Below are 25,257 nucleotides of genomic sequence, written 5' to 3'. Positions count from 1 at the left end.
CAGGGCATGATATCATATACATGTTGTATCAGGGCATGATACTGTATACATGTTACACCAGGGCATGATATTGTATACATGTTGTACCAAGGCATGGTATTGTATAAATGGTACACCAGGGCATGATACTGTATACATGTTGTACCAGGGCATTGTATACAGGGCATTGTATACATGGCATACCGGAGCATGATATTTTATACAAGTTACTCCAGGGCATGATATTGTATACTTGTTGTACCATGGCATGGTATTGTATAAATGGTACACCAGGGCATGAAACTCGATACTGTATACATGTTACACCAAGGCATAATACTGTATACATGGTATACCCGAGCATGATATTTTATGCACGTTACACCAAGGCATGATATTGTATACTTGTTGTACCATGGCATGGTATTGTATAAATGGTACACCAGCGCATGAAACTCGATACTGTATACATGTTACACCAGGGCATGATACTGTATACATGTTGTATTAGGGTATGATACTGTATACATGTTATACCAGGGCATGGTATTGTATACATGTTGTATCAGGGCATGATATTATTTACATGTTATACCAGGACATGATTCTCAATACATGTTATACCAGGGCATTGTATACATGGTATACCTGAGCATGATATTGTATACATGTTATACCAGGGCATATTGTATACATGGTGTACCAGGGCATGATATTGTATACATGTTATACCAGGGCATGGTATTGTATACAAGTTGCATCAGGGCATGATATTAAATACATGCTATACCAGGGCATGATTCTCAATACATGTTATACCAGGGCAAGATATTGTATATCTTATACCAGGGCATGATATTGTATACATGTTATACCAGCGCATGATACTGTATGTTATACCAGGGCATTGTACACATGGTATACCCGAGCATGATATTGTATATGCGGTATACCAGGGTATACCAGGGCATGATATTGTATACAGTCCACAAACCAGAAATAGCCAAGGGAGGAAGGAGCGCCCTTCAAACCTTCACAAGGGGCTTGACAGAATAACTTCCTTGAAGAGAGAACTTCAAGTATGGAGCATGGTAGTGATTCTGCCACATTTTCCAATGCACTTTCAACAGGATTTGATCATTTTCAACATTTCCAAGGAGGGCCCTGAGCTGATGTTTATTCACACTGGGCCTACAGTATGGCCCAGAAATTCCACCATTTCTCCCTCAGCATGCGTCTCAAAGCCCTGCTCTGTGCCTGGCTGGCATACAACCAGCTTCTCCTCTTTAATAAACAACTCCAGAAAAAATAATTTTGCCTCGCACCAAAGTTTGGAGGGAAAATCGGTGATAGCAACAAACTATTACATCTGAGCAATTAGTTACCTCCTAGAATATCCTTTAACATGATACAAACAGGAAGAAGCTTGTTTTCCTTTTGATCTTTTTAGACACTGACATATTTCAATATTGAACTTCCGAGGATTGCCTGACAGTCACATGCCAGCTATACTAACCAATGTAACCATCACCATAGTAATAACAGGATCAGGTAGACCTCTCACAGCAAGGGAACACATTTCAGTGTATAAATTCAGACTTAGGTCTTGTCAATGCCCTAACTCCAACAGCTAAAGATTTAGGGGGTCCATGGATTCAAATAGCCTTCAAGATCCAGACCTGAAGGACCTCAAGGACCCCACCTTCACATCTAACGCTGGATATCAATAACGTTCAAACTGATCATACAGAAAAAGCACTGTCATCACTCACAAAGAGGGTAACATGTTGAACATCATAAAAAAACTTGACTATAGATACCTCAAAATCCTCATAAAAGAACAGGGACGTACATAAATCTGAACATTGTACTTTGAGGATTTCTGGCTCGAGCAGGACACACACATATGTAAATTCCAATGTTTGCAAATATGTAGTTATAATACAAACATATGCAGATGTAACATGTGCATACGTATGATGTGTTAATCATGTTTATGACCATTCTTGTCCATGACGTGTTTCACCACTGGGTCGTATCTAGAATGTTCGGTGCATCAGTCGGTCATGCATCAGATCAATACAGACCAAAACAACAGTGATAGAAACTAACCTCATAATGTTTTGTTATAACACATAGAAAAACCCTGAAAATCACAAATTTTGACTCGTACTTGTGCAGTCTGTGCGAAAAATTTGTGTCTTACTAGTGCAGGCATGTCTCTTGACATTATTTTCTGTAGATCTCAGTGTTAATGTATGGACTTTAATTAGTGAAGCTTACTAGACCTAAAGCAACTTCACTAGACTCAGGCTACTGACTAGTGGCCAAAGTCACAAACTGTTTATGATACCTTCACTAGTGCAGTTTGGCAAAGACGATATAGGAATCTGGGAATAGTGCCTATTACAATTGTTGATACATGTATCATGTCTGAAGGGCAATATATGAAAAAATGGTGTGAGTGAGTAGGGTTTTACGCAGCTTTTAGAATATTCCAGCAATATCACGTCGGGGGACGCCAGATATGGGCTTCACACATTGTACCCATGTCGGGAATCGAACCCGGGTCTTTGGCGTGACGAGCGAACGCTTTAAACACTAGGCTACCCGACCGCCCCATCACGACATATAGACATATTGATTATAACATTTATTATTCTGTTTGTGTAGAAATAAAAATTATCTGGATTAATTAATTTAATACTAAATATCAACTGGGATGATCCATTAAAACTTTAAAGCAGAATTTTCAAATGGTTATCTCAATACACAAAAACATTTCTGTGCCAGTAAGGTATTAATTTTGTATCTATATTCATAGCAGCGTTAGAAATTGGCACTAGTCCTGTAGTCCTTGCCAAACTGCCCAATACTTAAGGTATCATAAGGACCAGTAAAAATTTGCCATTTTCAAGGGTTTTGTTATCATTATAAGGACTAGTGGACTAAAAATGTTAGTATCTACAGCTGCATACATTTGCATCGGTATGGCACCGACGTTCAAAATTGACCGACACAAAGATATCATGATACACAACATCCCCAGTGAACATAGTTGGCAAAATACTATATTCTGCTTGATGTACACAAGGTCTGACACTCATTCTCGTTAGATACCATTTCTACGAAACACATGAACTTACCATAGAAAGTCCACTTATTTCGTAAAAATGGTATGTAACGAAAATGAGTAGCATTCTCTAGGTAATACACTTCATTATGATATGATACATGTATATCTTGTAGGGCTGGGACGGGTTACTCGGGTCAGGTGGGTCCTGAGTAGGACCCGGTCACCCACAGTTCTACCCGGACCCGTGGTCAGTCACGTGACATATTGCTTAATGACAATAACTCACTATAGCTCAGTGGTTACACGACAAGTCGCTAATGTTCGCATTTCTTTCTGATGATGCACGCATTCCTTTTGACTTATATATGTTTGAGTAAAGATAAAGCTTCAGTCAACTTCATAAGGGACCATATATATATATATTATATGGTCTCTGGTTTCATACATGTATCTAAACAGTTATTGCCAAAGCTATAGTTTAACTATTCCAAATTAGACATTTTGTTCCCAACTCTTGAGACCTACGTTGGGTACCCGGGTAGTAAATTTGGACTTGTCACAGCCCTAATATCTTGATGGTAATGCAACACACGGATAGTTTGATGAATTGTTACATACCTAGTCACTGCATATACTTTTGTTTCACTTCATACCACAGATATCAATGATTACTCAACAGCCAAAATTGTATGTTTTGTTTACACAGTACTGTAGCCTTCGCTGTTTGTGAGGAATGGCATCTGTGTAATCCAAATCATCCGACCTTTATCCCTCTGCTACATCCAAACTCTTCAGTTACAGACATGACTCAATCCTTTAATCATGCACCGCACATAATTGCTGCTACACTTGTTCTAATATATTTAATTTAATACAAATGAGACCCACAATAATATGCATTGTACCTCCAGCGCATTAAGAGCAGTAACGGGTGGCTGTCATTTCATCCAGCAATCATGACTACTGTCCACAGGATCATTGATTCATTCCAGGCTTTAAGGAAATTATCAAAATGTAGAGTACACTACACCATTTCATTACTTTACAGGACCCTCAATACTGCCTGCAAAGACCCTTAAAATTAATTATAGGGGATCCCCTGCACCCCCACTTTTGTAAGTCAAAGTAAAACCCTGCCCCGAGTTCATCTCGTGAAGCATATATACAGATGATCATTATTTGTCCAGTTTACTTGTGAGAAAGTACATTTGTCTCTAGCCTGTCATACAGACCCTGAAGCAGATATTCAATACAGCCAATGCAAGCCTAGATTACAGCAGTATTAGAAAGTCCTTTCGGCTCCTTTTTATTATATTTTATAACTATAATTTAACAACTGTTTCTGTAAAATATGTTGATTTCAGGGACTAGATGTTAGACTTAATTTATCCAGGGCTGCATATATTAAACATTGTGAAAAAGTATGGTTCTATGACTCTTTTAGCAATGTTCCAGCAATACCACAAATGTGCTTCACACGTTTAACCCACGATTGGGTTCATGTTGTAGCTTAAAACAAAAATATAATACACAACTAGGATCATCTTGTCAAATCAGACCTATACATTGCAGATAATAACTGGATTTCCTGTTGTCTCCATCACCAGCCACCAGAGCCAACAGAGGAAGAGACTGCTCAGTTTGAAGTTCTTATCTGCCGAAGAGGGGAAGCAGCCCTCCTGTATGCCCTGCACAAGCCTACACGTCCTGTCAGTAACTCCAACTACATACAGCAATTTATGTGCTGCTATTTCCAAGATGACAAGTGGGCCAAGCGAACAGAGGTTAATTTGTATTGCAGTATGGCATGTGCAGGGAAAGACACCACTGATCATTATCCACATAGTACACATATGATTTCTGACTTGTGGCTTATGTGAAATAAGTAGGGTTCAGTCCCTCTAGATTTTCACTCGTTTCAGACTAGTAGCCACCTGAAGTGAGTTAGTGTGAATTTGTTTTGATTGTTGTTTAACACTGCACTCAGCATATGACGGTGGTTAGCAAATCACCAAGCCTGGACCACACTATCCAGTGATTGATATCATGAGCATCTTTCCACGCAATTGGGATACCATAACATGCATCAATCAAGTCAGTGAGTCAGACCACCAGATCCCCATCGCCTAGTCGCCACTTATGACAAGCATGGGTTACTGAAGACTAGGGCTGTTACGATTCACACGCATATTCGGTGAATCTAACCATATCCATTCATGAATTGAAATCATTATTCGTTGCCATTAGAATCGAATATTTATGAATATGCAAGTATGTGCATGTGTAAGTGGGGTTAAATGCTACTTTGAAGAGTGTTTGAGTTATATCCCAGCACCTCAGCTTCACATGGGATGAGCGTGATGTGTTTCTCTGGTGAAACTTAAGAGGCACGGTGAAGCTGGGATCCAAACCAACAATCAACAGACAAGGGACATAACTCTTTAACTAGCCTCATGGTACATAAGTGCCAGCTGAACAGCAGTTAGCATCTTATTGCAGATATTTCAACGCATAACATAAATGCTGATACAGGGCATCAATGCATTACAATAGTACACACTAATAATAATAACATGACATTATATGTAACTTTTATTGTAAATTTGTTGAGTTGGCAACAGACAATATGGACAGAACCATACCACTTTTGGGGGGTTCAAATCTTATCACCAGATTTCTCCTCAAAAACCTCTGAAGGTAACCCACACCTACTGAAGGGTTGTAAAAACAATCATCAGAGTTTCCATAGTAACCTGTGCCTTAAGTGGTCAGTAATTACTGCTTATCTTATGACCCCGATTACACTGAATACACATCAGATTATGACATAACCTAAATCCTGGTGACTTCTGAAATGTATGCTCGCAGCAGTTAATGAAAGCAATTAACACATAATAAACATCTAACAATTATAAAACTGAACAAAAAAGTTAGGGTTCATGCATGAATTTCAATTTCTAATCCAGCAGAACCTAACATACCCTCCCACTTCAGTTGCCTCCTACATAATAATACAAATAGACACCTACCCATTTCAAAATATATGCATTAAGAATCAACCTCAAATGCAATAACAAATGGTTACATACACCATCGGTCACATTATCATAGTCTTTGACACAAAACTTGAGAACATTTTGGGCTGTAATAGTCTCATAATTTTCACACAAAATTGTCTCAGCAGAAATGATATACCATACGTTTGTCACCACTTACATAAGGTTTGATGTATGACATAATAAATACCTAATCTGACATATGTTGCAGAATTAATAAATAAAATAAAAGGACAAAATTATAACAGTTGTGCTTGACCTTGGCAGTGATGAGAAATGCCTTGTAATGATACGGCGGCAGGAACATGATCAGCTGTTCTGAGCTCTGTTTACATCACAACATATCATCGACTGGCCTCTGCATGAATCACTTGATGACGATCGACCTCGATCTCTTTACTATAAACACCGTCATAAAATTGACATATTTCGTCATTTTTGTGTGTTAAAAAAACAGTTACAGAGAAATAGGGAAGAGGAAACGTTTAGATACACAGTTTGCCAACATACAGAATAGACTAAATTCACGTCCTTGGAACACGAGGCGATCAGCAGTGTTGATGGCGAATGAAAACACCATACGCCACCATCTATGGCCTATCAAACACGATTTTTTTAAAAATGACGATCGAGAAATCATATCTCAAAACGAAAAGGGTATTCTTACCTTTCTGACTGAAATGTCCTACAGTGTGTAGGCAGGCGAGTGGTCTAGAATTGGGATCGACAAGGTCTGGTTATAACAAAGGTGTTCCCGCAGCGACCATGACCCGCCTGGCTGTCGGAAACCACAAGCTTCTTCGCCACAATGTTCTTCTTTGGTTTTGGATCGTGTTGTTCCGTATAAAATAGAAATCCCCCAGTGTTGTAGTAGAGTCGTTTTCTAATATACTGTTTTGAAACCCCCGAAATTTAGGCTCTTACCGAGCCTTTTCTATAAGCGCAACATGTCGGGCTGGCTTTCAATGGGGGATTGGCTCAGTGAAGGGGTACATGCTGAAGCCCAATTCCGAACAGATGATTAATAAATACTACAGTTAATGAATATAAAAAAGCAACATATGCACATCTTCTACTTTATACGATAAGTGCGATCAAGTGAACATTTAATAACGGTATGAGAGTGTTACTAACGAACAACCTCCAATATGAAAACTCAAATCCCAATCTCCCTTCGGACCTCAGAACGTCACGTGACGTCATGGAAACTAGCGTAAAGGCGGCGAGGAAATAACAGCCAATAACACGCTGACGATCACCAAAGCCTGAATAAGTCGCGCTGAAGGTACATTGCGGAAGAGAAACGACAAGTATTAACTAAGGGAGATAATTCTGCTATGTCTGTACGTGCCCTCAAGGTAAAACTAAGTGCGACAACAATTTTTGAGGCTTCACAGTTGTTTACAGGAGATAAACTCACTTTTCTATTTTTGTTGAACCAAGAAAATAATCTCCTGCGATGGAGTTTCTAAAATAATTCAAAATTCGTTTGATATGAAAGTATTACATGCAGGTAATATAATCAAACATCAAATATAGGCATGCATGTGTCACTTTTTGTCTGATACAAAATTAAAAAGAAATGATGAATCTATTGATCCAGTAAATATCTCAAGGAAACCCAGCGTAAGAAAATAGCATGAAAAATACCAGAAATCATCATCATCATCATCATCATCATCATCTTCATTGGACAATACCACCTATCATACATCACCAAACACACAATGTTGTTTTGTTAAACCAGATCAATATTTTTGGCAGACGGATTATTACACAGGATATGAATAATGTTATTCTGGTTGAGACACCCCTCCCCAAAACATATTGATAGCATTTTCTTTATCGTCAGTCTGTGTGGTAATAGCATCTTGAATAGGGAAAATGCAAACCAGCTTCCTGACATTTAGTAAATGTATGTATGAGCCCCAGCTACTGTGATATGTCATCAGTTTTATACGCATGCGTCAACAGATAAAGCAGGTCTTACTTCACACAATGGAAACAGACATATGTTGGTACGGGCGAGATAAACGTGTTGATTTCATAATTAGGCCTGTTAGATATACGACAATTCAACTGCTGTGTATATGTAGGATCCTTGCATATATCTTAATTTAGGTTCATTATAGGACATGACAAATTTCTAATTTAGAGACGAGAAAAACATTAAAGAACAACATTTCGTCGCCAGTGGAGATGTATTTAGCGGGTAACATACGTCATTTTGTCACATGGCTGTTAGAATGTGAAACCCAAAACCAGTTATCTGAAATTAACACTAATAAATATTTTCTCATTGAAGGTCTTTTGTCGAATATAATTACTGTCTATACAATGAACAGGGGCAGTTACAAAGATATGCATCCTTATTCACACGCGCGCGCACGCGCGCACACACGCAAACGCAAGCACACGCACAACGCGGCAATATCACACATACGAGCTTTAACCGTGTTCGTGAATATAAGCTCAACAAAGTGTTGTAAAAATCTATTATCTGGAGTCGTTTACCTTCATGCCACATTTCAATGATGCATGTTACATGGCGATGCATTTTGTCTTTGAACCGCTTCCGTGGTGTAGCAGATAGAGTGTTAGCCCGGATCGCAAAGTCGGTGTTTCGATCCCCTGGCCGAGTCATACCAAAATACGTCAAAAGATTGTATTTGGTTTTCCCCTTCCTGGCGCTTAGCAATAAGCGGACGGAGCAAGGACTGTGTCTAAGTGGGGTATCCATGTTAAACTACGGCATGGTATTTCAGTTTGACTAAATTTTGAAAGAAAAAATAAACTTCATTTAAGTTAGAAGGAGGCAAAGTGAAAAGGGAGTTTTCACGTGTAAAACCTAGACTTGCTTCATTCAGCATACATAAAAAAATTGTCTATGAAATAATTATGCCTCAAACTGTTGGAAAAAAATGAAAAAGAAATAGTTTGCCACAAAAATTACATTGTTGCAGGGTGTTTTTCTTGAAAACTATTCAGGCTCATAATTTTTCATTTTTTTAAATATCTGGTTTTGCAGCTGTACCTGAAAATATATATAATACCCAGGCAAAATCCATGCAGACTGATTGTTAGTCTACTTTAGTGCTTAATCTTTATCCAAATGATGTTTATAATTCGTGCGGGATCACGTTTGGAATTTTTCAATATAAAGAGGACATCTGGCTTTTTTGGTCAAATAACGAGCATGCTTATCTCATTGAGTGACCTGATATTCTCATAAGAGGAGCATTTCATTTTTTTCACTACGCTAGTGGGATTTACACAATATGCACACCCGTTTTGACCTTTCAAAAAGATATTGAAGTAAATTCTTAAATAATCGAAACAATAATTTAGACAATAAACAATTTTAGAAAAAACTAAACTGTAAATAAATCACAAGTGACTCCGTTGCCATTGAGTGATCATCTTCCCTAGGCAAGGGAGTTAACTGACAGTAAAAGTCCAGTTTCCACCCTTTCCGAAACAGGCTGGAATTTCTTGTCTCGATCGTAGCGCCGCCAGTGGCTATTAACGAGTTATGTCCCTTATTGACCAATCAGATTCCACCGCTCATATCACTTGCATTGTCTCCAAATAAACTGGCGTCGCCCGCCCAGTCCAGGCAATCTGATGAATAATCAAGGTCTCTTTTGTAATAAAAACGTCCTTACTTCGCGATGTGCATCAAATCACGTGAGCGCCATGATTAAAAAACAACCAAAAAAAGAGATTTGAAATGTGTCTGTTGATGCTAAGTTTTCGGTACGCATGTTTTGCAAATCCTGCAATTGACCGAAATCTGCGAGGCTGTTTACGAACCGGATGTCGATTTCGTTACGCGATTTTGATTGGACCATGCATAGATTCATTCGTCCAGCCAAAATATAACTCCATAATACCAGCCTAGTTCGGCAAGAGTGGAAACTGGACTTTTATAGTCAGTTAAGACCCTTGCTTCGGGAAGATGTTGATTGACTAACCAAGCATTTTTATCCGTTCATGTTTCATAAGCCGGAAAATAATTAGGCCACGCCCACCAACGGAATACTGTTTTCTGATAATAGGGTTACAGGCCGGCAAAGCCACATTTCGAAAATAGATAGCCCAAATTGATGTGGCTCTCGCGGCAATGGTTATGGTTGCGTGATTGTATAATGTGGCTCTTGCGGCTATACTGTCAAAACATGCTTTGTGATTCTAACAGGTTACCGTATATAACAAAACAAGTCTTGTTTTCTCATTTTTTATTCAACAAGGATAACATATTCATCAAAACTTTACATTGATGAATATGAATAGCATATGAATATCATAATGGATTTAATGTCATTACTGCATTACTGCAATACGTGCATCGATTGCCTTGTACTTCTTTCTTCGTGAAGGTTCTGACCACTGGTGAGAGAGTCTCAGGACTGCAACCTCTTTGAGTGACTGCTCTCGCTGAAATAGCTTCACTACCTCGTAGATGTTCGGGTGGCACTTCTTGGCAAGTTTCTTTATCTTGTTCTGCCACCCTTCCAGGTGATTGTTGGTACGGTGGCCTTGGTTTTCGAAATGGTTCCAAATCTCTGGCATGAAGGCCCCTCCTTGAACCCAACTGGTTGTCACATAGTCCATGAAGGCAGTCCCGGCTCTCCCGGCTAGACACCGATAATAGAATGGTCGGGGTTTATGTTGCCTTATAGTAAACAATGTCACTGATTCGATATTGTTGTCTACATTTTTTTGGTGTTAGTGATTAGATACACAGTTTGTGAAGTTATTATCATTGAAATATATTTATTAATAAGATTTTACTTCTTTGATAGGCATTTAGAAGTTGGAGTACTAAGTAAGGATAAGAATTTATGGATGAACAACTTCTTTATATACAATTAAGAGCGACCCCTGGCGTACCATCAACTCATCAAAGACCCCAATCAGCCATAATCCCGTTGTTTATATTACTGGCTTCATCCTTTGTATCACGGCACTGACTTCACCCATGGTCATCATCACTGCCCTTGTGTGTACACAGCAGGCTTCGCTACACCAGTATATCTACCCTACTGTATAAACATTGCCTCCGACGTGTATATATACTTGCTTACTGCACTCTGTAAATCACTTGCTTGATAACGGTGTTAGAACCTACACCGAAACGTCGCTCTTAATTGTATATAAAGAAGTTGTTCATCCATAAATTCTTATCCTTACTAAGATTTTACTTCAAAATGTTTTTGCGCTTATGAAGTTATAAACGTTAAAACCGGTGTAAATCCGCAACACACAAAGCTCCCCGGTTTTCAACACAAAAATACTTAAATTGATTCTTATCAGCTGGACGTTGCTCAAGTTATTGACCACTAGTTTGTCATACATCAACTCGGTTATTTACAGCCCCCGTATTACAACATTATTACTCACCTTACTTAGCCGGGTTGGAAGTAATGTTCAGTAACCCATGTTTTTCGTTAGAGGCGACTAACGGGATCGGGTGGTCAGACTCGGTGACATGCCGCCGTCATATAGCTGCAATATTGCTGAATACGGCGTTAAACAACAAAGAAACATTACTTAACTACAGTAGACATGCAGTAATTACAGTAGACATGCAGTAATTACAGTAGACATGTAGTAATTACAGTAGATATGCAGTAATAACTCTTAAGGCTACATCAAAAGAACATAGCATCGTCTGTTTTTGCAAATTAATTCGACCTTCAGATATGTTTATATTTTCGTACAGATCAAGCTGTGCTTTTATTCCTGAACGTGTAATAAGCCACATGGCCTTCATAATAAGTGTTGTGTAGACACGAGAACCAGGGGTCACAAATAGCGTCCATTGTCCGAGAAAGCCAGTGTGTATATACAGACTTGTGGAAGTCTCGTTTACATTTATTCTCCAAACTGTTAAACAATCATAACGTTTGTAAACATACGCATTTATTTCAATGCATTTTCTCACACACAAAATGTCTGGAAATTTGGGATTTGTGTTTATGATTGCTAAGTAACTGGATGATTCGCCCATGAAAATAAACAACGACTGTTAGCCAGTCTAGAGGCTGTTATACCTTATCTCACAGTCAAGTGCACAGAACGACTGGGTACCTGTTGAGACAAGCAGTGTATATTCCATATATACTACAAATCCTTGTGTTCAAAATAGCATAGCTTCGGAAGCCCTTTTATGTAGAAAAGTACTGATATCTATATACAGATCACCACGACATTTTCCTGACAGAGACTTGAGGTTGTTGATTTCAAACCTGAACGAAAATGTCAAGGTTTTGAAATGTTATGAAAACATTTATTCCGTTTAGAAACGCGAAACCTGGCATCAGGTGAAGAATTTCACTGAGTAATGCGATATTAATCCTTAATTTTTATTATCAACTTTTAAAATATTTGCATAACATTGAAGTTTCGTTTTCCTCCTTCGTCGTAGTGTATGGAGCTAATTTCGAAAACGGTTGTGCGTTGGCATGTGGCGTGTTTTCGTTTCCTGTATGCTATGACGTAGTCACAATATTCATGGTGTTTCTGACCCGTGAAAATCCGGGGAAGAATAATTCTTCAGCAACCCATGCTTGCCGTCTCAGGTGACTATGCTTGTCGTAATATGCGACTAACGGGAGCGGGTGGTCAGGCTCGCTGACTTGGATGATGTATGTTATCGTATCCCAATTGCGTGGATCGATGCTCATGATGTCGATCACCGGAGTGTCTGGTCCAGACTCGATTATTTGCAGACCGCCGTCATATAGTTGGAAAGCCCGAAGTGATGCAGATCTTGGACGTTTAACTTTTTGGTGAAACCCACGAGCACGGGTATAGTGCTGACAAACGTAGAAAAATATTCGGGGCGAACTGGGATTCGAACCGACAATCATGGGTCTCTGGTGTGCCGAAGGGACGCAACTCTGCACTGAGAATTGCGCGCCTTAGACTGGGAACTCCCGTGTCCCCTTCTATATGGAACTATTTTGCTAATATATACATAAACGTACATGGAGGGTAAGGAAATGAAAACAAGAACGTATGTCGATATCTTGGCAAACACCATTTACAAGGAAAGCTATGTGGGTCCACAATCCAGATGAACATCCGCGGTAGACGCAAGTGCTTGCTGGTACAAGGCACAAATGTATCCTGCATTTTAGAGATGTGCAATATGAGGAAATGTGCAGTCTGATTACCCGTTCTACTGCACATCCGCGGGGGAAGCAAGCGCTTGGTGCTACTTAACCACGTGCATCCTTTCTGCCAACAGGGAAGATATACATGCACCCTGCCGATCGCGTGAGTTACAGTGGGGTTAAACGTCCACTGGAATATTCTTCAGCTTTATCACAGTGCGTCAGCTTCATCTGGGGTCAGAAACTCAGTAGGAGCGAGTGAGTGACTATGATGTTACGCGGCTTTTAGCAATATTTCAGAAATATCACGGTTGGGGAGACCATAAATGGGCGTCATAATTTGTACCCATTTATGGAATTGAACCCGGGCGTGACGAGCAAACGATTTAACCACAAGGCTACCCCACCGACCAAGCTCGCAGACGAAAGACCAGGGACCATAATCAGGGATTGTGAGTGAGTGAGTGAGTGAGTGAGTGAGTGAGTGAACATTTAACGTCGCATCGGCATTATTTAATCCAAAAAAGCGAGAACAAGTTGACGTTGACACACACACAAACACAATGTTGACGTTCACACACACACACACACCGTGACGTTGACACACACACACACACACACACACACACCCCTCATGAAAGGAAAGATATATTTTGTCAAAAATAATTTAACAATTTTAACAATATTATATCAGGGAGTGTGGCTAAGGGGGCAACATTGAGGTGCCTCATGAGACGTAACTCCAATCTTTTATTCCGATTCGATAGCTCTCTTCGTCAAGATCCTGCAAACTAAGTTTAGTTAAGTTCGACCACCCAATCAAAATGAAGGATGCGTGGGTTCTTGAGCCAATCAAATACCAGCTTTCTAAAATGATTTGGCTTCCATTCCCTACCTTAACAACACAACACAGATTATTCCCGCAATAGTAAAGTTTAACGCGATTTAGCGTGAAAAATAAATTGTTCCCGATATTACAGTTATGCTTCAGACTGTTGAAATAAGAAGCAATTGCCTGGCCAAAGAAGTTTTTTTCTTTTAAATAAATTGAGGCTCATAGTTTTAGATAAAAAAAAGATATATATCTGGTTTTGTAGCTGTAGCTGAAAAAGTATGTACTCTTTTCAGTTCGTGTTGGTTATGCATGTGCAGCCACTATCTTCGTTAAGTAGTAATTTTAATTGCGATATTTCATTATTTTATTTCAAGTGTCGAGGACTATGTAGTATGACATATACTCTTAAAAAAAAAAAGAAAAAAAGAAACGCAAAGCCATATTTGTGTGAGGTAGGAAAATACATTTATACGAGGAACCGTACAAGGTATTGAGCCAAAGTGTTGTGGAGAGAACACTTGGTGATTGTAGTCATCTCAGTGATCGGTACATAGGAAGAGTCCAAGGTGAAGGTCAGCTACCATCAATAACGCTTATGCCCTCCGTTGGAATCGAAGGCGTCCTGACATCTCCTGCACATGGAAGAGACCAGTCTGCGAATCACATCCCTGGGAATGGTAGCCCAAGATGTTGTCGACTCAATATGACGCGTCGAACAGGACGTCTTGCTCGTAGATCTGCTGCTCTTAATGGGGCCTTTACACAGGATGGCGACCTTTGTGCCTCCCGTGTGCGACCATAAAATTTACTAGGTCGTCGTTGGAGGCTTAAAGGCGGCAGAATGGTTGCCTAGGTCGTTCGAATGTGGTACACAGGAGGTTCAGGCATCGCAATGAACGCCATGGTCGCCGTCAATTTTTGAACATGTTCAAAACAGTCGCACAAAGGTCGCCGAGGAGGTTGGTTGCTCAAAGGTGGCTCAAACGAGGCAGAAGGGAGGCACAGGCATTGCCGCTGTTGCAGAATGAAGGCACAGTGGTCGCCCAATGGTCGCCCAGTGGTCGCCACGTAACAGATGCGTTCTGCTGAAATATTTTCCCATCAGTCATGGGCGACCAACAGCGTGCATTGAACGATGACTTTGGCGACCGCCATGCCTCCATTCGGCGACCACGGCAACCCTTGAGACACCATGGCAATGCTTCTGCCTCTTTTGAGCTTCCTGTAGTGCCTCCTCAGCCTGCCTGAATAGAGGGCTTGAACAACACGAGCACTTACTGCTGAACAACTGCTGGAGCAGTTACATAGAAACATGATTTTCTGTGTTTAGGCGACCATTGAACGTCCTGGCCAGTTTTTGATCGCTCAAAGGTGGCACAAATGTCGCTGTCCCGTGTAAAGGGGGCTTAAACGGTTTCGTATTGTCGGAGATTCTGCGCAGTCTGGATTTTTTGGGTGCGGTTCAGGTAGCTGTGATCGTCCTTTCACGTAGATGGCGCAGTCGGATGTAGCGATCTTGGGCGGGGGTGGTTTCCCTTGGTCGTTCCAACCTTGGCCGTTCACGTGTTGACCCATGCTGTTGAAACTGGTCCCATAGCATTGTGATGGTGCTAAGCGCTACATTGAAAACCCTGGCTACAGCTGATCGGGATTACCCTGCCTGCAAGCGACCTATGACGTTGTTTCTTTGCACTTCTGTTAATCGTGGCATGTTGTTGAACTGTCACTGTTCGATTGACGCAGATGCCAGGCAATCAAAACCACTGCACTTTAATACCGTTCATGGTGCTGCTGCACCTGCAGTGCGTGCAGCTCCATGGTTCTTTTGTTAAATGCACTGATTACTTTTTCCCGAATCGTACGTGTTTCCCGACTAATGGTTTGCATGTCCTTGTTGTGATCATTTTGATCCGGGAAATTTGCCACTGACACGTACTATAACACATTAGGGGGCACGGGTGGCTCAGTCGTCTGTGGCGCCGCGATTCGCTGTGCAGAGTTGCGTCCCTTGGAGACGCCAGAAACCTATGATTGTGGGTTCGAATCCCGGTTCGCCCCGATTATGTTTATGTTTGTCAGCACCATACCCGTGCTCGTGGGTTTCCACGAAGTGGTAAACGCCTGAGACCTGCATCACTTCCGGCTTTCCTGCCACATTAAGCTGACACACCATGATATAACTGGAATACTGTTAAAAGCGGCGTTAAACCTAACTCATTCATTCACTATAACACATAATAGGTCTGCTAATTTTGCTTTTTTGGTAAATAATATCCGTATTGCGATTTTTAAAAAAGAATATATATACATATCTGTTCATTCATTAAATAACCTAAAAAACGCAATATTTTAAAACCATAGTCTTCGCATTTTGGGCGAGCTGAAGTGGGGTTTAACGCCGCGTTCAAGATTATTACACTTACAGAGCGACGTGTAAGTCCCCGTGGCTGCTTGTGCTAGTCCGGACTAACGCCGGTTTTTAGGGCTAGACCACTGAGATACCATGCCACAGTTTAACATGAAGACCCTACACAAACATAGTTCGCTGACGCCTAGCTGACCAGACCTTGTTTCATCCCCTTAATGACGAGCTCCAGGGAGGGTAGCAACAAGTACTATATTTTTACGCCGTTTGGTATGACGCGTCCGGGGATCGAACACGACCTTGCGCTCTTCGGGCAGACGCTCCATCCACTTGACTATGGAGGCGGTCCACAACTAGTGACCACTGATGAAACAACACGAGCGAGTGAGGCTGATCAACTCTTTACCCGTTGGAGGTTTTACGGTACAATTACTTCCATTGAAGATGACATTGGGTGTCTAATGTTGAACAAACTGCTCTGATACCACACTGAATGTGTCAGTTCCCGGCGTAAACACACGCCAGCATGGCAATTCAGTGACGTATATTCTAACCTCTAAATATCACGTTCACTGCGAACTGAGCTTAAGGTCAGATAAAGTTCACGTGGAACATGTCCTCAGACTCCGAGATGTTGCTGCAGATGATGTCAGTGATAGAAGTTACATCACTGGATGAGATAAGTTACAGCTTCACTACGTAACCTAACCGAATAAACCCCTCGGGGCATACAATGCAGCAATGACCTCACGTAGCCTGCCAGGTGATCAGATCGAAATGTGTGCGACTGTAATCCGTGAGTGAGTATGCTTTTACGCCGCGTTCAGCACTATTCCAGCAATATCACACCAGAAATGGACTTGACACATTGAACCCATGTGGGGAATCAAACCCGGGCCTTAGGCGTGACGAGGGAACGCTTTAACCTCTAGGCTACCCCACCGCCCGGCGAATGTGATCAAACCATATTGTCAACTGTAGGAGTATATCTAGATTATGGTTATTCCTAATAAAACCTGAATGCATGTATGGTGTAATTCACTGGAAATATTTCTATTATATGTAAATAGAGTCATGTGGATGAATGTATCATATAACAACAGAGCATATGGTAAATTAAGTATTACCATATATCGCGTGGAGTATTGTAAACATACATATTGAGAAAACCTGATGTTTTCCATACTTATTTCGTCTTATCAATATCATTTTATCAACATCGCATTTCATTTAAAGATATAATGGTGCTTTCAATTGAGATTTAAAGATTTATAGCGATGATAAAATCAAAACAGTCATTAAGGTGTCTCACTGGCGTTTTGTTTCACTTCAGTTCCAAAAACGTTGTTTTACATTCCATACATGCTTGGCTACATACACGGTACTACACCTACATACACGGTACTACACCTATATACACGGTACTACATCTACATAAACGGTACTACACCTATACACACGGTACTACACCTACATACACGGTACTACACCTACATACACGGGACTACACCTATATACGAGGTACTACACCTATATACACGGTACTACACCTATATACACGGTACTACACCTACATACACGGTACTACACCTATATACACGGTACTACATCTACATACACGGTACTACACCTATATACACGGTACTACACCTACATACACGGTACTACACCTACATACACGGTACTACACCTATATACACGGTACTACACCTACATACACGGTACTACACCTATATACGAGGTACTACACCTATATACACGGTACTACACCTATATACACGGTACTACATCTACATACACGGTACTACACCTACATACACGGTACTACACCTATATACACGGTACTACACCTACATACACGGTACTACACCTATATACACGGTACTACACCTATATAAAGGGTACTACACCTACATAAACGGTACTACACCTACATACACGGTACTACACCTACATACACTGTACTACACCTATATACACGGTACTACACCTACATACACGGTACTACACCTATATACACGGTACTACACCTACATACACGGTACTACACCTACATACACGGTACTATACCTACATACACGGTACTACACCTATATACACGGTACTACATCTACATACACGGTACTACACCTACATACACGGTACTACACCTACATACACTGTACTACACCTATATACACGGTATTACACCTACATACACGGTACTACACCTATATACACGGTACTACATCTACATACACGGTACTACACCTATATACACGGTACTACACCAACATACACGGTACTACACCTACATACATGGTATTACACCTACATACACGGTACTACACCTACATACACGGTACTACACCTGCAGGGAAAATTCCTGTAAAACCAACACGTCACACACCTGCAGTGTGTATACCTGTACAACCAACACGTGGTACACCTGCAGTATGTATACCTCTACAACCAACACGTGGTACACCTGCAGTGTGTATACCTCTACAACCAACACGTGGTACACCTGCAGTGTGTATACCTCTACAGCCAACACGTGGTACACCTGCAGTGTGTTTACCTGCACAACCAACACGTGGTACACCTGCAGTGTGTATACCTCTACAACCAACACATGGTACACCTGCAGTGTGTATACCTGTACAACCAACACGTGGTACACCTGCAGTGTGTATACCTCTACATCCAACACGTGGTACACCTGCAGTGTGTATACCTGTACAACCAACACGTGGTACACCTGCAGTGTGTATACCTGTTCCACTAACAAGTGGTACACCAGCAGTGTGTATACCTCTACAACCAACACGTTGTACACCTGCAGTGTGTATACCTGTACAACCAACACGTGGTACACCTGCAGTGTGTATACCTGTACAACTAACACGTGGTACACCTGCAGTGTGTATACCTGTACAACCAACACGTGGTACACCTGCAGTGTGTATACCTCTACAACCAACACGTGGTACACCTGCAGTGTGTATACCTGGACCACCAACACGTTGTACACCTGCAGTGTGTATACCTGGACCACCAACACGTGGTACACCTGCAGTGTGTATACCTGTACCACCAACACGTGGTACACCTGCAGTGTGTATACCTGTACAACCAACACGTGGTACACCTGCAGTGTGTATACCTGGACCACCAACACGTGGTACACCTGCAGTGTTTATACCTATACAGCCAACGCGTGGTACACCTGCAGTGTGTATACCTCTACAACCAGCACGTGGTACACCTGCAGTGTGTATACTTCTACAACCAACATGTGGTACACCTGGAGAGTCAACACGTGGTACAGATTTAGAATCTTTTATATACTGACAAGTTAGAGTTGAATTGATATGAAATATAACAATACACCGTTCTAGTATGTGTTAGAAACGTAAAATGTATACTACCCTGTCAACATATGTATAGTTGTTTGTTACCAGAGGACCCAGTGAGATATATGATATGATATGATATGATATGATATGATATGATATGGTATGGTATGGTATGGTATGGTATGGCATGGTATGGTATGAGACATAACATAACATAACACAACATAATACGTCTTACATCAAATTTCTCCCATGTGATCCCGAACAATGGAGACTTGTAAAGTACAACACGAAATTGTCTGACCAGACAGGAATTCTAAACGGACACAAGGTCAAAGGTTGGTGTTAACAATCCATTAACAGGAACGTAGATTACTTGAGAACTGGTATTTGTTAACATTGCAATATTTAACCCATTTCATAACGAAGTTTCCCGACAATGCTATATATATTCCACATTGAAAATAGTACTCACGGTAGCATCTGCATCACATTGAATTTCATAAATTTGAAAAACTGAAAATGTTTGGAATGTTTTGTAAATGCCGCGTAATCCGACCTGAACATATAGTGTGGGTTTTTGTCTGCCTGATATAGTAGACAGGAAGGTGTGCTGATTTTAATTGCTTCAAAATATGTGCCTCTTTACCATAGAAAGGTATCACCAAGTTTTGTTGAAACTAAATCAGCTCACTTGAAATAATGGCTTTCAAATGGCTTGTGCACGATATGTCAGCGAGAAGATAAACAGAACTAGACCAACCAGAAACTTGCTCAGAGCTGTAACGATTCCACTCTGAGTGTCTTAAATATATAAATTGCCGAGTATAGCAGATACTTTTGGACGATAACATGAAAAGCGTTCTTGATTGTTCAAATTGACAGATGGCACGCGATGAAACTATTTCACGACGGTGGATCGTTTACACAAGTTGCCGATAAGTGAGCGTCAGTACTTCAAATCTTTAACCTGTGAAGTACGTGATTTGCATTCTTGGTGCCTTGAACAGTGTATGATATTGAAATGGGGAGATCAAGTCTCAGCGCATGGTTTGCACGTGCATTGCACCGCATGGTTGTCATGGTCTTTATATGAACACGTGATCAGTCAGTGTGGGCGATCACTTGGAATATCTTAAGCAATATTGCAGGTATCAAACTTGCGGTGAACAGTAATTGTGTTTTTGTCTTCAAAGAAAATTTGGATTTTCACTGTTAACAGAATCTGATGCATCATGGGATAGTCGCTGCTGACTGTCGCCATTTTTTGAGACACGTGGTTTAAGTGGGCGTGACAAGACATGACATTGTGTAGGCATCTGACCAGACAGGACACGGGGATATTGGTCCCAGTATTCAGTACGATCACTGACATATAGGAACGTTTGCATATTTGTTTCCTGTTTTATGTTTTGATCTTTTTTATGTTTAATGTTCATTACTGAACATTTGAAGCTTCGTTTAATTTCTTTTGCTGTTTAGGAGGGAATGGATATCATACACCGTCTGTACGCGTGCGGGTGTGGGTATACAATCGACTTTAATACATTGTGTAGTCACCATTCATACTTGACTAATCAAGTATAAATGTATGTAGGAAATATTCTAAATACCTGTGCAAGACGTACAGAAACACATTTATTTCTTATAAGAGTGAGTGAGTTGGGGTTAACGCCGCTTAAGAGTATTCCAGTTATATCACGGCGTGTCAGCTTAATGTGGGAGGAAAGCCCGAAGTGATGCAGGTCTCAGACGTTTACAACTTCGATGAAACCCACGTGCACGGGTATGGTGCTGACAAACCTAGAAACATAAATTTCTTCTAAGAAAGCTTAAGGATGTATGAGTTAGACATTGGCTACATGAAATAAGTGAGTGAGTGAGATTTTACGCTGCTTTTAGCAATATTCCAGCAATATCACGGCGGGGGACACCACAAATGGGCTTCACACGTTGTACCCATGTCGGGAATCGAACCCGGGTCTTCGGCGTGACGAGCGAACGCTTTAACCACTAGGCTACCCGACCGCCACCCCCCCCCCCCCCCCCCCTTACATGAAGTTATATACCGATACCAAAGCTCATTTGAGAAAGCATCATGGGTAAGTTTGGTGGAAGTTTGATATCTTAAGCTAATTTAGCATTATCATATACGGAACATGTTGTTATGCATGGGATTCAGTTAGTATTACTTTCGTATCGGCACGGACAACCAAATATTTGTACAAGTATCACTTGTCCCCAACATGATTCAATAAAACTGTTTTCTATAAAAAAAAATCCAAAGGGGGGCAACAGTCCCCCATGTGGGCATACATTCACCTTCTTTCAAGTTTAGATGTTTGGACATAAACGCCAGCATAAAATTTCGGTACGGAGGCGACAAAAGTTACTTCCCTTTGTCTGGGATTCACACGTAAACGAGTCCGAGTTTGTGTTAGGCATGTGAAATAATGAGCCCAAACTGTTGGCGTATGCCCACAGATGATTTGAAATAATTCCTAACATTTTGGAAAACAGATTTAAGGCGAATTTTCACGTCGGGGAATGAATGGTTAAAGGTAAATGGTAATTTGTGCGATTGAATCGGAGTGTTTTTTACGAGTATCACTGGCCCGGATGTAACCGTTTAAGTTTGGCGTCACTTCTTAGGGGGTGGTTGTCAGTACGTCGCGTGTGGTACAAATAAGATTGCTCTATCGCTTAAGTGTTTATTTAAAAGTGTTAATTACAGCTTACAGTGACGTTGAACTACTGGACGTTCTTGATGCACAAATCTGAATACATTTCACCATGTAACATTTAAGTGAGCAATTTCGATTTATTAAAAATATATACATAGTTGAATTTTCACCGTTTTCCTTCATTGTCAAGATATATTTAACACATTTTAAACAAAACGTATCTTGAAACGCTGAAAGATTCAGTCTGGTAGTTTCATGGAAATTCAAAATGGTAATTTGATAACTTGCAAGATACATATAATCTTGTAAATGTCTGCAAATAGATTTCCGTAAAAATACACAACTTTTCCTTTTAACGATAACAATAAGGTCATCGACGATGAGTAGAATGCCCCGAACCCTGTATAATAAAATATCATTAGCCGCCTCTGAACTGAACCTAATGGGAAAGTTCGAACCAATAAAAGCGTAAGCTTCATAATACCATGGGTTATTTACTTATACTGACTCCAATCGAAACAACACATCGCTTTTAATCAACATACACTTGTCAAACAATACGAGTTTCTGTCACTGCGCAAAAAGCAACGGTGACACATTTGTACACAGTTCTGACAGTATACAACTATAGCAAATATCTCAAACGTCCTTGTGAAAACTAAACCGCACGAAAGTGAAGTATTAGTGCACTGACGCTTCGTAGTTACTACTTTGTACCAACAGGCGGAAGTGTTCTGCTTAAAAACTAACATAAATGCAATATGACACCGTAGATATGACGCCGGTCTTACCATGAGAAGCGCTCGTAAAATAACCATCATGGAAACCTGTGCGCGTGGTCACGTGACATGAATTACAACATGGCGTCGTAAAGGATTCTTGTTACCAGGTTGCATGTAAACAATAGCGGGAGATGAGATGTACTTGACCTAGCGGCATGTAAGTAAGTGACGTTAATTATTGATGACACTGGGTGGTTATGACTAAAGATAGAGTAATGATAAGGAGGCGTTACGGACAGTTGCGAGTCTGATCTCGCAGTGTGTATTGAGAGAGGCACTTCCAAGGATAGGCCGACCCACTGATCCTGTCCTCAACTGCTCTGACTTTTCCATGACAAATGAGTTGGGCCGATTGATCGATTGTTGGACCAAATTAGTTACTTTTTATGTGTTTTTGTCACTAGTTATTGTCGCTGTATTTCATAATTATATTTTGCAATTATTTTTATCATATTTGGTACATGGACGTGAGTAGTTCTCATAAGAGACTATAATGTTTGTGAGCTCACCTGGTAATAAATCTGTCTACAGTCAAACTAGATTTTTTTTCTCTGTGACGAGATATGAACTATAAAGTTTCTTTAAAGTAAATATATCCTGCTGTAGATTTCTTGTAGGCCTTATTAGGATTCGATTTATATTCAAGATATATTTTGGAGAATAATGAAACAAATGTCTCTAATCATCTACAGATAAACATCTACAGTATAATCAGTACTGATAATACAGATTTCTTACACTCACGTGGGGTCGGGTAGCCTAGTGGTTAAAGCGTTTGCTCGTCACGCCGAAGACCGGGGTTCGATTCCCGACATGGGTACAATGTGTGAAGCCCATTTCTGGTGACCCCCGCCATGATATTGCTGGAATATTGCTAAGAGCAGCATAAAACCATGCTCGCTCACTCTTACACTCACACAGCTGTTACAGCTTAACCAGACTTCACTACTATTTCCATTTCCTCTGAGGAAAACCATATATCCCTACATGACCTCACCTTTTTTTGAGCCCCTAACAATATGTCACCACGTGCCAAAGCCCCCTGAAGACAGCAAAGTGTTTGTCACTTGCAGCAGAAGTTATGTTACGAATTAAGCTACGTTGGGGAAGATATTCAATGAGTAAGGAAAACATATTTCAAAACTTACTTTTTACCTAATGCATATATAAATCAAACTTATTCTAATGATTGATTTTGGATCGGAACAATCATATGAACCGATAATGTATCAGCCATTGTTTGTAAACTTCCTGTCTCTAATGTCATATGACTGATCATCTATTTTTAACTCGGCTGTAATGGAGGGGCTCAAAATCAGGTGACGGTAACAAGATGACGACTGATCGACTCGTCTCTCTCAGTGAGGCATTATCACTATAAAATTAAGAAAGACATGGTCATTTGACCACCCGAGTGTTTACGGAAATAGATGTTCTCAAAGATGAGACTTAATGTTAATGTATTTGGATTGTTATTAGACACATAATCAGAAATATTTCTTAGGCACTCGAAAAACCCATAAAAGAGGATATAATAGAACAGTGTAAATCTGTATAAGTTAAGGTTACTATTTTCAATTTTAGTTTTGTATGAAATCTTTAAAAATAATCAGATACTGTCCTGTCATCTGCTTCCATGGGAACTCTATTTTCATGGTATTTGGATATCACACTGTTTTTGAGATAAAGGCGACATGTTTGTCAAAATAAATTCTATCTGATATATCATGCTTAGTCAGTTTGCAATTTGACCTGTAGGCAATACTGTATTCACCATAATAAGCGCATTGCAAATAAACTGAATATTGTTCTGATGTTTACTGAGACCAAAACAAGTGAATCTGTAAGCATTGCAAGGCCATAATTTCTTGCATGACAGATTTTTTCTGACAAAGTAACATGGTATTCGGGATGGTGCAGTGCAGCGTGCTGGATGGCATGAAATCTCTATCTGGTATGTGAATGCCTTTATTTCAATGTTGAAATTAATTTTTTTAATTTTTTTTAATATGAAGTAAATC

The 25,257-nt window shown here is 40.3% G+C and overlaps 2 protein-coding genes across 8 annotated transcripts in view; one reads left to right on the top strand and one right to left on the bottom strand.

Annotated features, from left to right (window-relative positions):
- The window catches only part of LOC139462556 (homeodomain-interacting protein kinase 2-like), a 59,499-nt gene extending 52,418 nt beyond the window's left edge, over window positions 1-7,081 (bottom strand). For all 7 annotated transcript variants that reach the window (XM_071244368.1, XM_071244370.1, XM_071244373.1 and 4 more), the window contains exon 1: window positions 6,779-7,081. The gene's annotated coding sequence lies outside the window, so the exon portion shown is untranslated. The remainder of the gene's footprint in view (window positions 1-6,778) is intronic.
- A 16,247-nt stretch (window positions 7,082-23,328) lies between these two features.
- Window positions 23,329-25,257, top strand: part of LOC139462560 (uncharacterized) — a 63,230-nt gene continuing 61,301 nt past the window's right edge. Inside the window, exon 1 of the mRNA XM_071244381.1 lies at window positions 23,329-23,397. The gene's annotated coding sequence lies outside the window, so the exon portion shown is untranslated. The remainder of the gene's footprint in view (window positions 23,398-25,257) is intronic.

The sequence above is a fragment of the Haliotis cracherodii genome, unplaced genomic scaffold, assembly GCF_022045235.1.
Source record: "Haliotis cracherodii isolate W230 unplaced genomic scaffold, xgHalCrac1.p SCAF_15, whole genome shotgun sequence".
Taxonomy (NCBI): Eukaryota; Metazoa; Mollusca; class Gastropoda; order Lepetellida; family Haliotidae; genus Haliotis; species Haliotis cracherodii.
The sequence above is the reverse complement of the archived record's forward strand: the minus strand, read 5'-3'. Positions and strand labels throughout refer to the sequence as shown.